The sequence below is a fragment of the Bubalus bubalis genome, chromosome 3, assembly GCF_019923935.1.
Source record: "Bubalus bubalis isolate 160015118507 breed Murrah chromosome 3, NDDB_SH_1, whole genome shotgun sequence".
Taxonomy (NCBI): domain Eukaryota; kingdom Metazoa; phylum Chordata; class Mammalia; order Artiodactyla; family Bovidae; genus Bubalus; species Bubalus bubalis.
This window is the reverse complement of record NC_059159.1, coordinates 12,742,630-12,755,193: the sequence shown is the minus strand read 5'-3', so window position 1 is coordinate 12,755,193 and position 12,564 is coordinate 12,742,630. Positions and strand designations below refer to the sequence as shown.

At 52.1% G+C, this 12,564-nt stretch overlaps 1 long non-coding RNA gene across 1 annotated transcript; it reads right to left on the bottom strand.

Annotated features, from left to right (window-relative positions):
- Window positions 1–2,908: 2,908 nt before the first annotated feature.
- LOC112583639 lies at window positions 2,909–12,564 on the bottom strand. Its single transcript, XR_003107730.3, has 3 exons — window positions 12,386–12,564; window positions 10,831–11,080; window positions 2,909–5,381 (listed from the first exon to the last, which is right to left on the bottom strand). It is a non-coding gene; the product is annotated as an uncharacterized LOC112583639 (long non-coding RNA).

Below are 12,564 nucleotides of genomic sequence, written 5' to 3'. Positions count from 1 at the left end.
GGACTTTGCTTCTTGGGCTTTGGTGGCAATTCCTTTTAATTCTTTCCTGCTTCTGCAGAAAGAGAAATTGTAGGAGCAAGTCCTCGGAGCACTCCAGCTTCTAGAAGCACAGTCTTCAGTACCCCGGCTCGTCTTTGCCACGGTAGAAAGGAGGTCACCATAGCAGTGACTTGGGAGTGGGCTGGGTAATCGGCCTGGTGAGTGGAGGTCACACCCTAAACACAATCTCTTCACATCCAAGCCTTTTGAACAGGCTGAGTAATGGGGCAGAGTGACACGCTTCCCTGTGGAGGGATGGGGCCTGCCTGGGGAGGAGGAAACTTGCCTTGTGCCAGCCACCCCACGCACGGCCCTTGGTTAAAGCTGCAAATTCTGCTCCTTTTTGGAAAGCAAGACTGTGGTGTTGGACTTTCAGGACTTTTGGGCTAAAATGTACTCACATACTCAGACCCAGACGACACAGGAATTCTCTGTCAATTTAAATGCCATTCTCTCAGGAATCAAAGTTTAAAAGTCATTTATATCAATGGCTTGGGGAAATAGGATTTGTGGGTCGTAGAAGATGTTTCCCCTTTTGCAACAGTCTTATAATTAGGAAGGAGAAGGCAATGGCACCCCACTCCAGTACTTTTGCCTGGACAATCCATGGACAGAGGAGCCTGGTAGGCTGCAGTCCATGGGGTCGCTAAGTGTTGGACACGACTGAGTGACTTCACTTTCACTTTTCTCTTTCATGCATTGGAGAAGGAAATGGCAACCCACTCCAGTATTCTTGCCTGGAGAATCCCACGGACCGCGGAGCCTGGTGGGCTGCCCTCTATGACGTCACACACAGTCGGGCACGACTGAAGGGACTTAGCATATAATTAGGAAAAGCGCTAAGGAAGAAGCTATTAAACCATGTACGTGGTCTCCAATCTAAGCTGCAGGCAAATGAGACAAGGAAGCACATTGCCCAGGTGTTAGGATACCAAAACCGAGAAAGCCAGGAATGCGGTGCAGGAGATAATAGAATCACTCACTAATTAAAGCCATTGCTGCCCCCGCCCCCCAGGCTTGGCTTCCAAGCCACTGCTGGAGGAAACGGGAGAGACAGGGTGGAATTGGCAAAAAGGGGCCAGGCAAGCTGCTACCCTGATTCTGGTCACTTGTGTTGGAAGGAGGAGGAGGAACTTGCCGCTTTTGCAATAGATTGCCAAGCTCCACATTTCTTCCCTGTGATCTTGACTTTCCAATGTATCCTGATGCCAGTGTATCCTGGTGGATCAGGGTGGATTTTTTTAGACCCTCATCCTAACGCCTCCCTGTCTCTGGAAACCCTTCCACACCTGTGCTGTTGGCGCCCTCTTCAGGGTGGCTCAGAGACTTACAGGTTCATCATGCCCTCGCCCCGTGGGGCCAGGTGTGCTTTCCAGGCTCCCCTAAGGAAACTGGTCAAAGGAATGTTTCCAAATAAAACCTGGCAGGGAAAGTGCATCAGATGTCGGGTGGGTGAGTTGGAGGAGGAGAGAGACATGAAGAAAGGTTGTGGGGTGATGGCCAGGGCAGGACAGTGGCAGCAGCCAGCCCAAGTAATCGCAGGAGACCTCACGGAGAGACCTCAGCCCTGACGACCCCTTTTCCCTGGCCAGCAGGTGGGGGCCCGTTCCTCCAGCTCTGGTTCTCTTTTCTGTGTCCTGAGGCTCCAGTATCTTCCATCCCTACAACCACTGGGACTCAGAACTGAAATAGAAACCCAAATCCCACTTTTCCACCATGAGGACAGGTTAACCTGAAGCCCCTCAAAGGAAACACGAATCAGAAAGTCAGAAGGCTTTAGCTCTAATGAAAGAGAAACGTGAGTCCTCTGGGCGTCTCTGGCCTTGATTCCCCAGTGCTGTGCTGTGATCTGCCCTGACTGTGTGTCCTGCAGGGTAATAGAGAGAGCTCTGGCCACTGATGAGCCCTTGAAGCTGGGGGCCCCTCTCCCTCTGGGCTCCAGCCACAGGGGAAGGTTTTGCCCCTGGGAGGGCTGGCCACCGTGCCTGCCTGTGGAGCAGGGTTGGAGCCACCTGAAACAAATCTGTGGCCACCAGGTTTGTGAAGAGTGGGCCAGCATGGGGCATGGCTCCTGGACACCTCCCCCCGTGTGGTCCAGGAGCAGCAGCAGCTGGTGAGCAGCACACAGCATCACCACTGTCCAGACCTGAAGAACAAAGCCACACGTGACCGGGTGTTCCAGGGATGCACAGGCTGGAGACAGGGTGATCACAGCAGGCACGGTCCTGAGATCTGATGTGGTCTCCTGTGTGCTTATGAGTGGTGGGCTGCCCTCTCCTCTTCAGCAGTGCTTAATTCTAAAATTAAATTCTAAAGTCCTCTGACAATTTTAACCCCAAACCTGTCTTGGAGCTTTATTCATAGTCTGACTCCAGGACAGCAGGGATCGCTCCCAGCCCCGTGGCTCCATGGCAAGCACCATGTGAGCATACGTGAGCCCGTGTGTGTGAGAGCGCCCGGCTGTGGGTCAAGTCGAGCCCGAGGGCAGTGGCCACCGTCATGGAGCAGGTGGGCTAACGGAAGTGCACGGTGAGCCCAGCAGGACAGCACCGGGTGCTTTGGGGCAACCTCCTATGGCATGAGGGGCTCCAGCCACACTGAGCTCCAAGGTCAAGTTGCTCTGCAGAGTCTCAATGCTGTGTAAGTAAAGATTGAACATAAGACAAAAAAGAAAATGATACATGCAAGTTGTGTCGAAGTCTGTTTTGAGAAAAAGGTGTAGATCTGGGTTGGAAGAGACACGGGGCAAAAGGGACCCGGGCGCTCCCTATCCTCCGTGAACTGCCCTGTGACATGACAGCGACAGGTGCAGCCAGGGCAGGCCCTGTAAGGCATAGTTCAGGCCAAGGCAGAAGAAGGAAAGACGACCTCAACAGAAGTAGGTTTCCTTTATTCAGGCAAAGAAGGGTGACAGTCGGCCTAACGACCAGGCTGAGCTCGGAGAGGGATCAGGGAGGCTCCATATTTATAGGGAGGTTTGTGCAGGTGATAAGGGAAACATTAATCAGGCAGAATGTTTTGGGTATTCTTTAGTTGAGATGGCATTTGTAGTTGGGCAGGGGGTTATAAGTCTTCTGGGCAGGTGCAGGGGGTGGAAGGTTTCTGGACAGGGGGTGATAAGTCCCAGATAGATATAACCGGCCTGGAGCATCAGGGCGGGACCTAAAGTTCTGTTTTGTTTTCTCCGAAGTTAGATGATTCAGCAAGGGCCTTTGAGACTCTTGTTTTCTTTTCTAGGCCCAAAAGACTCCTTCATTCCAGACCTGAAATCATTTTAAGAAATGGGAAAAAGGGTGCCGGATCTCTCTGGCTACTTCTTGCTGGATAGGGGCAACGACTTTGGCTCTGGAATGGAGGATCGTCCTAGGGCCCAGGGTCTCCTTTTTCTGAGCTTGGGGTGAGGCTCTCGAGAAGAAGAATGGTCTTGACCTGATCTCTAAAGATGGCCCGAATCTGTTCTTGGAGAAACCTTTGAAAGAGAGTGAAGAAACAGGGTCCAAATAAGAGGAATAGAATGATAAGTACCAGTGGTCCCAGGAAGGAGCAACCAAGGGAACTGCTTTTGGGGACTGTAAAGGTTTTGTAACTCTTTTGTGCGGCGTTCAATTCTGTCTGTAAGTTCTTTGACTCTGCCCTGGACTACGCCCGTTTCATTAACAAAATAGCACCACCCTTCTCCTAGGAAAAGGCAGGTCCCTCCGTTTTCTGCGGTTAGAAGGTCCAGGGCTCGCCTATTTTGAAGAGCCACAGAAGCTAATGAGTTAATTTGTCTTCGGATTGAAACGAAGGACCCCACCCCCTGCTCCATGTCTTCGTTAAGTTCTTGGGACAGCTTGTAGTAGAACTGGGCAGAGGTCGAGCTGCCTCCAATCCCGGTGCCTGGGGCTGCTGCTCTGCCAGGCCCAATCAGGAGGGGGCTGTGACAGCTGTCTTTTCCTGTGGGAAAGTTCCCCTTGGGGGAGACTCTTGTTCTACCTCTTCTTCTTTGAGGAATGTTAGGCCCGGGGTCAGGAAGACCAAGATGCAAGGTCCAGGGGGGTCCAACGGGAGACACGAATATGTACAGGTCCCGCAGAGAATGAAGATTCCCCGATTGGTGCAATTATTTGTGCTGTTCCAGAGAACCCAAGTGGAACAGAAGGAGGGAGTGGAGTTTGTAAGACCAGTGTAGTTGGGACTAGACTAGTTGATACAGGTTAGGTCTGAAGAGGCTGAGAGTAGGACATTGTCAGAGACTGGCCCAATGAGTTGTGCAGTTTTTTGCTGGGAAGGGGAGGGGTAGTTGCCCTGTAACAGCCAGCTTGAAGGTAAAGGAATTGTTGTGACGGTGAGGGAGACAGTGACATGCATAACTAAGACTGGGATGTGTGTTCTGTGTACTGGAAGAATTGGAAGGAAGAGTTGAGAAGGCGGGTAAGGTGCTGGTTGCCAGAGGGAGGTTTTAGGACAGGCCGTAACTGGGAAAGGATGTCTAGGTGTTTATAAGGCTCAGGTGTCGCCTGTAACTGGGAAATTATGTTCTTGATGACTTGTTCTTGTTTCTTTTCCCGATTTTCATCTAGTACCCCACCCCCGTCTGAGTATCCCCAGTGGGTAATAGGATAGAAACATATGTTTCTTCCATTTGGCTTATGGCAGGTATTCACAAAATTCCCTCTCTGTTGTACTTGAACAGTGAGTAAGAATTTGGACTTCCCACCCCCGAGGTTCATGGTGCATGGTTTTGGAGGTGTATTATAACATGAGGAATGTACATAGGAATAAATGTCAGAGCAGGGGCAGGGAGTAGCCAGAAGGCTGGGGAGTGCAGCAAGGATGAGGAGCAGAGGAGTCATGGGCTGTTAGTTAGGCAGTGCGGAGGAAACAGCACCCTAGGAGTAGAACACAGCTAGCAACGTAGGCGATACCCACGGAAAGACGAAGGCTAGGTGGCCGGTCCTGAGAGGAGACAGTTACTAGGCCTACAGCAAGGATTAAGCTTAAGAGCGCTGTTATAGTTAGAGAGACAGGGAGAGGCCAGTCAGGGCGAGGGGAAAGGCCCCAGGTTGGTGGTGGTTTGAGTCTGAGGAGGAACACTGCTTATTAGGATGTAGAATGGTGTAGAGAGTGAGAGTAAAGAGCTCAGTTTCGTCTGGAGTCAGGTGGCAGGAGGCTCCCTGGAGCCACAGCTGAGACACCAATGTAGTCAGGTCTTGGAGGAGGTTCCTGTCGGGGCGCTGGTCCAGGGGTCTTGTAGTAGTTGGGTCAGGAACAGTTGTAGGTTGAGGAGAGTCCAGGTCATTCAGTGCCTTCTTGGATGGTTGACAGAGGTTGTCGCCGGGTGAATTTTAAGGAGGTGGGTTCTGTGAGGGAGACCCGATAGGTGTCATTTAAGGAGGGCAGCACAGGATTGGAGGTGACCCGTTTTAGGCGAGACGGGTGTACCCAGGAGGTGACCTCGAGTTTATCTGCAGTTGGGGTGAGGAGGATGATTTTGAATGGTCCCTGCCACTTTGGGGTTAGGTCACCCTGGGGATTATCAGACAGATAGACCGTGTCCCCAATTTGTAAAGGAGGCAGGGAGGCTTGGGGGTCAGGGGTAGGCAAGTGGAGGTTGAAGTATTTCCAGAGGCCATTGAGGAGTTCTGCCAGCAAGGGGCGTGTAAGAAGCTTGGTATGGGAGGAGGTTCAGGGCGGCGTCCAGGAGGGAGCATGGGCCTTCCACACATCACCTCAAAGGGGCTCAGCCCCAGGGGCTTTCTGGACAAAGCCCGTATTCAGAGGAAAACAATTGGCACAAGTTTAGTCCAATCCAGATGTACCTCGAGGGCTAGTTTGGTAAGGGTTTCTTTGATTTTTCTATTCATCCTTTCTACCTTTCCTGAGGACTGGGGACCCTATGGAATGTGAAATTTCCAGGGTATCTGTAAGAATTGGACAAGTTGTTGGGTGACCTTGGACGTAAATTCCGGGCCATTATCAGACTGTAGGGATGAAGGCAGGCCACACCTGGGGATAATTTTTGTGAGGAGGATTTGGGCCCCGGTGTGGGCTCTTGTGTTTGTGGTGGGGAATGCTTCTACCCATTCCGAAAAGGTGTCCACAAGGCCCAGGAGGTATCTGACTCTCCGGACCGGGGGCGTGTGAGTAAAGTCTATCTGCCAATCCTGTGTTGGGAGGCTGACTCGCATGTGATGGGTTGGAAAGGATGTGGGTTTAAGGTTGGAATTGGGGTTAGTACGCTGACATGTCTGACAGGAGCAGGTAAGGTTATCTAAATATTGTTGGTCAGCATTGGATATGGGGAAGTGGTTACGGAGGAACCGTTGGAGTGTCTTGGATGAGGGATGAAAAAGTGAGTGTAGATAAGAGAGGATTTCTGTGGTGGTGGGAGGGTCGGGTGGAGTCAGAGCTAAGATGACAGGGGACTGGGGGGAAGGATGGGACAGTGCTATCTCCTTTGCCTTCTGGTCTGCAGCATTGTTGTAGGCTGATGTGAGACTTCCCTTGTGATGCCCCCCACAGTGGAGGATGGCGGCTTTGTTTGGTAAGAGTGCTGCCTCTAGAAGTTTGTGGATCAGGTCTGAATTAATAATGGGGGGTCCCTTTTGGGTTAGGAAACCTCTTTCCCTCCATATTAGGATGTTTGAGTGAAGTATGTTATAGGCATATTTGGAGTCTGTGTGGATGTTAACCCTTAGATTTTTAGCCAGAGTTAAAGCTCTGGTGGCTTCCCAGTTAAAGACTTCCCTGGTGGCTCAGAGGATAAAGCATCTGCCTGCAATGCAGGAGACCCGGGTTCGATCCCTGGGTTCAGAAGATCTCCTGGAGAAGGAAATGGCAACCCACTCCAGTATTCCTGCTTGGAGAATCCCATGGACAGAGGAGCCTGGCGGGCTACAGTCCACGGGGTCGCAAAGAGTCGGACACGACTGAGCAACTTCACACTCACACACTCAAGCTCTGGTGAGAGCTATCAGTTCTGCCTGTTGGGAGGTGGTGTGAGGTGCAGAGGTGAAGCCTCAGTTGTCTGGGTTCCGTGACTGTGACGAGGCCCCTGGGTGATGGTGTATCTGCTGCAAAGGGTGGGGTTTTTGAGAGCTGCCATCAGTGAACCAGTGTGGGGTGTCTGGTCTAGGATGGGCTGATCTGTTAAATGTTGGAAGGGGTTTTGGGTAAGATCTACTGTTAGGCTGCAGCTATGTAGGAGGGAGTCTGTTGTAGAGGACGTGGGTAATAAGCTGGCGGGGTTAAGGGGAGAGCAGGGGGAGAATGAGAGCTGAGGGTCGAGGAGAAAAGTATGTAGGACCTGTGCCCTGGAAGGGGGAAGGGAGAGGAAAGCCCGATGTGATAGTAAGTCTCCGAAGGTGTGTGGAGAACAGACTGTTCCAGGGGCATGCCTAGAGGGTTTATTTGCTTCGGGTACGAGGGCTGCAATAGCAGCCATGGCCTGTATACAGGGAGGCCAACCCTTGGTCACCAGGTCAAGCTGTTTTGATAGATAGGCTGTGGGAGCCCAGGTGTCTCCGGCCCGCTGACACAGAAGTCCCAGGGCCTGTCCTTGGTTGGAGTGTGCAAAGAGAAAGAATGGCCTGGTGTGATCTGGCAGGTGGAGAGTTGGCACTCGGAGGAGGCTCTGGGTGAGCTGGCAAAGAGGATTGGCCAGCAAGGAGGGGTTAAAGAGGGGCTCATCCGGACATCCTTTAGTTGCCTCACAGGGCGGCTTTGCAATGAGGGGGAAGTTAGGGATCCAGATACGGAAAAAGTTGAGGAGGTCGAGGGTAGACAGGAGCTCCCTTTTCATTTTTGGAAGTGGACAGTTAATCAAGGCCTGGATTCTATCTGAGGGAATCGTTCTTTGTTGATGGGATATGGAGAGCCCCATGTAGGTGACGTTTGTCTGGTCTATTTGGGCCTTAGATATGGATACCCGATAACCCCAGGATCCCACGGCCCCAAGGAGTTTGGCAGTATGTTGGAGGCAGAGTTTTCAGGTTGGGCTACAAAGGAGGAGGATATCTACGTATTGGAGGAGATGACTCGGGGCTAGGTCGAGTTTCTGTAAGTCCTTTTGTAAAGCCTGTCCAAAAAACTGGGGACTGTCTCTGAACCCCTGGGGGAGAACTGTCCATGTTAGTTGTTGGGAAACGTGAGTCTCGGGGTCTTGCCAGGTGAAGGCGAACAGGGGATGGGAGAGGGGGTGGAGCGGGATGGTGAAAAAGGCGTCTTTGAGATCTAATACCATGAAGTGGGTTGCAATTGGGGGTATGGTGGAGATAAGGGTGTAAGGGTTAGGGACTACTGGAAATGTCGATGTGATGGCCTCAATGACTTTCACAGATCCTGGTCCTGGATCCTGGACCAGATCCTGGTCCCTTCCTTACTGCCAGAATAGGGGTGTTGTATGGTGAATGGGTAGGAATTAGGATAGAGGCTTGAAGAAGACGGTCTATGATAGGCTTAAGTCCCTTGTGGGCCTCCGGGGTAAGAGAGTACTGTTGTTGGGTGATTATAGTCAAGGGGTCTTTTAGGGTAATGTGGACTGGGGGATGATGTTTGGCTATGGATGGGTGATGAGTGTCCCAGACTTGGGGGTCTGAGGTGGGTAGATGCAAGGGAAGGTCAGGGTGAGGGACAGGGACCGTCCAGGTGCCATCTGCATGCAGAATATAGAGACTGTATCGAGAGGGGTATGGTCATAAGGACCCCCAATTTGGATAACAAACCTCTCCCTAGGAGTGCCATTGGGCACTGAGACATTATGAGGAATGAGTGTATAAGGTACGATTTTCCAAATTGACAGAGTAATGGAGGGCTCATTTTTGGACTTAGGGGAACTCCAGAGACCCCTTGACTGTGAGTTCTGAGTCTTGAGTTGGGCCAGAGTAGGAAGTTAAGAGAGAGAAAGCAGCTCCGGTGTCTACTATAAAAGAGGTCTTTTTTCCAGCCACTACCCCATCTACCCTAAGTTCCGAGCTCATGTTTGGGACACGGGCTGAGTGGCTGGAACCTGGGCCGCATCATTGGAACAACTCTCGTAGGGTTGGGCTGGGGTTCTGGGCAGAACTGGGGATTTCTCCAGAGGCCTCAGGGCATCCCTGGGGACACTCCATCTTCCAGTGTCCCCATTGGCCACAGGTTGGGCATGCTTTTGGTGGGGGGGGCGCGGGTTTGGGCATGCCTTTGCCCAGTGTCCTGAACTGGTTGCATCTGAAGCAGGGTCCGGGGTGGGGGGCGGGTCTTAAATCCCGTTCTGGGATGACTTGGGCCAGGTTGATCTCTTCCTTTAATTGCTGCCGCCAAAGAGGCATATTTAGCTTTTCTCTCACGTTCTTTTTCTCTCTTAGCCTCCTCCTCTCTATTATTGAACACCTTGAAGGTGTTCTAGAAGGTCTCTTTGGGGGGGTCTCAGGGCCCTTTTCTAGTTGTCGAAGCTTGCGTCTGATGTCAGGGGCGGCCTGGCTGATGAATTGAATGTGAAGGTAGAGTAAGCCAGCAGGGGTGGTGATATCTAGGTTGGTATACTTCTGGACTGCTTATGTGAGGCGGGCCGAGAATAAGGCTGGATTTTCATCTGCCCCTTGGGTGATTTCCCTGACTTTATCAGAATTCACATGGATATGAGTATTTTTCTGCATCTCTTCTAGAATGCAGGTAATCATATGATTCTCCTGATGCCTGGGTCACCAGGCTGGTAAGTCCAGTGGGGATCAAACGGAGGCACCGCCTCATCAGCAACTGAGCTCTCCCAGTCTTGGTTATGTAAATGATCAGCATGGGCTTTTGCCACTTGCCAGATATGGCCTTTTTCATCAGGGGTGAGAGTAGCATTTAGGATATAATAGACGTCACTCCATGTGAGGTTATAGGCCTGGGAGAGTCTCAGGAATTCTTTCCTGGATCTGGTAGGATTTTCAGAAAATGATCCTAACGTTTCTTCTATCTGGCTCATATCTGACAATGAAAATGGCACGTGGACTCGGGTGGGGCCCTCTGGTCCTGCCAGCTCTCTCAGGGGATCGTGTTGGGTACATGACCGTGTGGCAGGGGGGAAGGAAGGGGGGTGGGGGAGTTGGGGAGAGGGGGTAGTGGGGTTGAGGGGGCATCAGGAGAGGTTTCTGGGCAAGTAGGAGAGTTGGATGAAGGGGAAGGAGAGGGTTGGCGGGTGGCGGGTAGAGAGGGGGCTCGTCCGCGGGTTGAACTCCTGGGGCGGGTGCGGAAGGTCTCAGATCTGCGGTTAGTTGAGGAAGAGCCCATTTGCTTGGGAGGCAAGCTGCATAGAAGGACCTCGTGGGTGGAGCGGGCCTTGCATAGGGAGGGCCTGCTCCAAAGGGCTCAAAAGGCTTGGGCATATGGGACCTCCGACCACTTGCCATTCTGTTTAAGGAAGTTGATGAGATTTTGAAGAATGTTCAAGTCAAATGTGCGGACTTCAGGCCCGCGGTCTTGATTATCTAATTGATATTGAGGCCAAATCTGTGTACAGAGTTGTTTTAAACGGTTAGCTTTGAGTTCAGTGAGTGACAGTGGTTTGAGATTTTTTTTTTTTTTTTTTGAGATTTTTGAGAACACAGGTCAGAGGGGAATCTTTTGGGACGGATTGGCCAGACCCCATAATTGAAAGGCAAGCAGAGGCCCCTATTGAGAGCTCGAGCCCTCACCCATAGTCGCAATAGGAGTTATGAGAAGAGAGCTGTATGTCGAGGTGGAGCGTCCCCCACCATCACCTACAGACTGCCCCTGGGCTGGGGGCCCCGGGACCCGGGGAGGACTGAGTTCTAGGGTGCCTCTAGAACACCGTCCAGATCTTACCTTAATCTAGGGGCCGGCTTGAGTGAAGTGTTACATGTAGAGCAGTCGAATGGCAGGAGTTCCCTATTCCGCAGGTCGTCAGAAAGAGAGAGAGAGGGAAAGGGGGTAGAGCCGAGGCCTGGGGGTACGCACAGCACCAATAAAGCCTTAGCCCAAGGCTTGAACCGCTCACGAAGTCACTTGTGTCCCCGAGGGGAACTTGAGCCCTGGCAGAAAAGTGAGCTCGGAGGATGTTTGCACTCCCAGACTCCTGGAAAAGGGAAAACAATGAGAGTGAGGGAGAGTGAGAGAGAGTGAGACGAGTGCCTCGCCCCTTCCAGGTTTCAGCACCAAGAATGTAAGGTATAGTTCAGGCTGAGGCAGAAAGAGGAAAGATGACCTCAACAGAAGTTACCTGAAGGTTACCTTTATTCAGGCAAGGAGGGGCGACAGTCAACCTAAGGACCAGGCTGAGAGCCGAGAGGGATCAGGGAGGCTCCATATTTATAGGGAGGTTTGTGGAAGCGCTAAGGGAAACGTTAATCAGGCGGGATGTTTCTGGTATTCTTTAGTTGAGATGGCATTTGTAGTTGGGCAGGGGGTGATAAGTCTTCTGGGCAGGTGTAGGGGGTGGAAGGTTTCTGGACAGGGGGTGATAAGTCCCAGATAGATGCAACTGGCCTGGAGCATCAGGGCGGGACCTAAAGTTCTGCCTGTTTTCTCTGAAGTTAGATGATTCAGCACGGGCCTTTGAGACTGTTGTTTCCTTTTCTAGGCCCAAAAGACTCCTTGAGGCCCAAGTGTGATTCTGACGATGACAGTGTCCCCAGCTGGAGGGGCCTCTGGCTGCCTGGACCCCTGAATGACCGTGTGGCACAGGCCCCCTGCACAGGCTCCCAGGGTAGGGCGGCTGCTGCTGCTAAGTCGCTTCAGTTGTGTCCGACTCTGTGCAACCCCATAGACGGCAGCCCTCCAGGCTCCCCCGTCCCTGGGATTCTCCAGGCAGGAAGACAGGGTAGGGCTGGAGGCCCCTGTTTCCACGGATCCCCCACCACAGACCATCACCATGAGGCCCCTTTTCTAACAGAGGGCACAGGCAGCTGAGAGGAGACCTGGTCAGGTGTATACGTGCACAGGGGATCACCCGTATATGAGTCTCCCTCACCATGAGCAGACCCTCAGACCAGGCCCCCCAGGCATGCTGACTCAGACCTGCCAACTTGGAGACCAGTTCACAATGGTATTCCGCCTCCCCCGACCACCCCCGAGAGCAGCTGCCTAGAACGCCTGTCCAGTTAGAGCCAGACATGAAACAACGGACTTGTCCCAAATTGGGAAAGGAGTACGTCAAGGCTGTATATTGTCACCCTGCTTATTTAACTTATACGCAGAGTACATAGTGCAAAATGCTGGGCTGGTTGAAGCACAAGCAGAAATCAAGATTGCCGGGAGAAATATCAATAATCTCAGATATGCAGATGACACCACCCTTATGGCAGAAAGCGAACGGGAACTAAAGAGCCTCTTGATGAAAGTGAAAAAGAGAATGAAAAAGCTGGCTTAAAACACGACATACAAAAAACTAAGATCTTGCCTGCCTCCCAGACGTCTCAGCTTTTCGGCAGGATAGCCCTCACGGGAACAAGGAGGCAGGAGGCTGGGCTGCTCCGCGGGCTGGCTCATCCGTCAAGGCCTCTGTCAGTCCCTAGTCTGGTTTCTGAGACAAGATGACCTCCTGTTCCCAAGAAGTGCCTT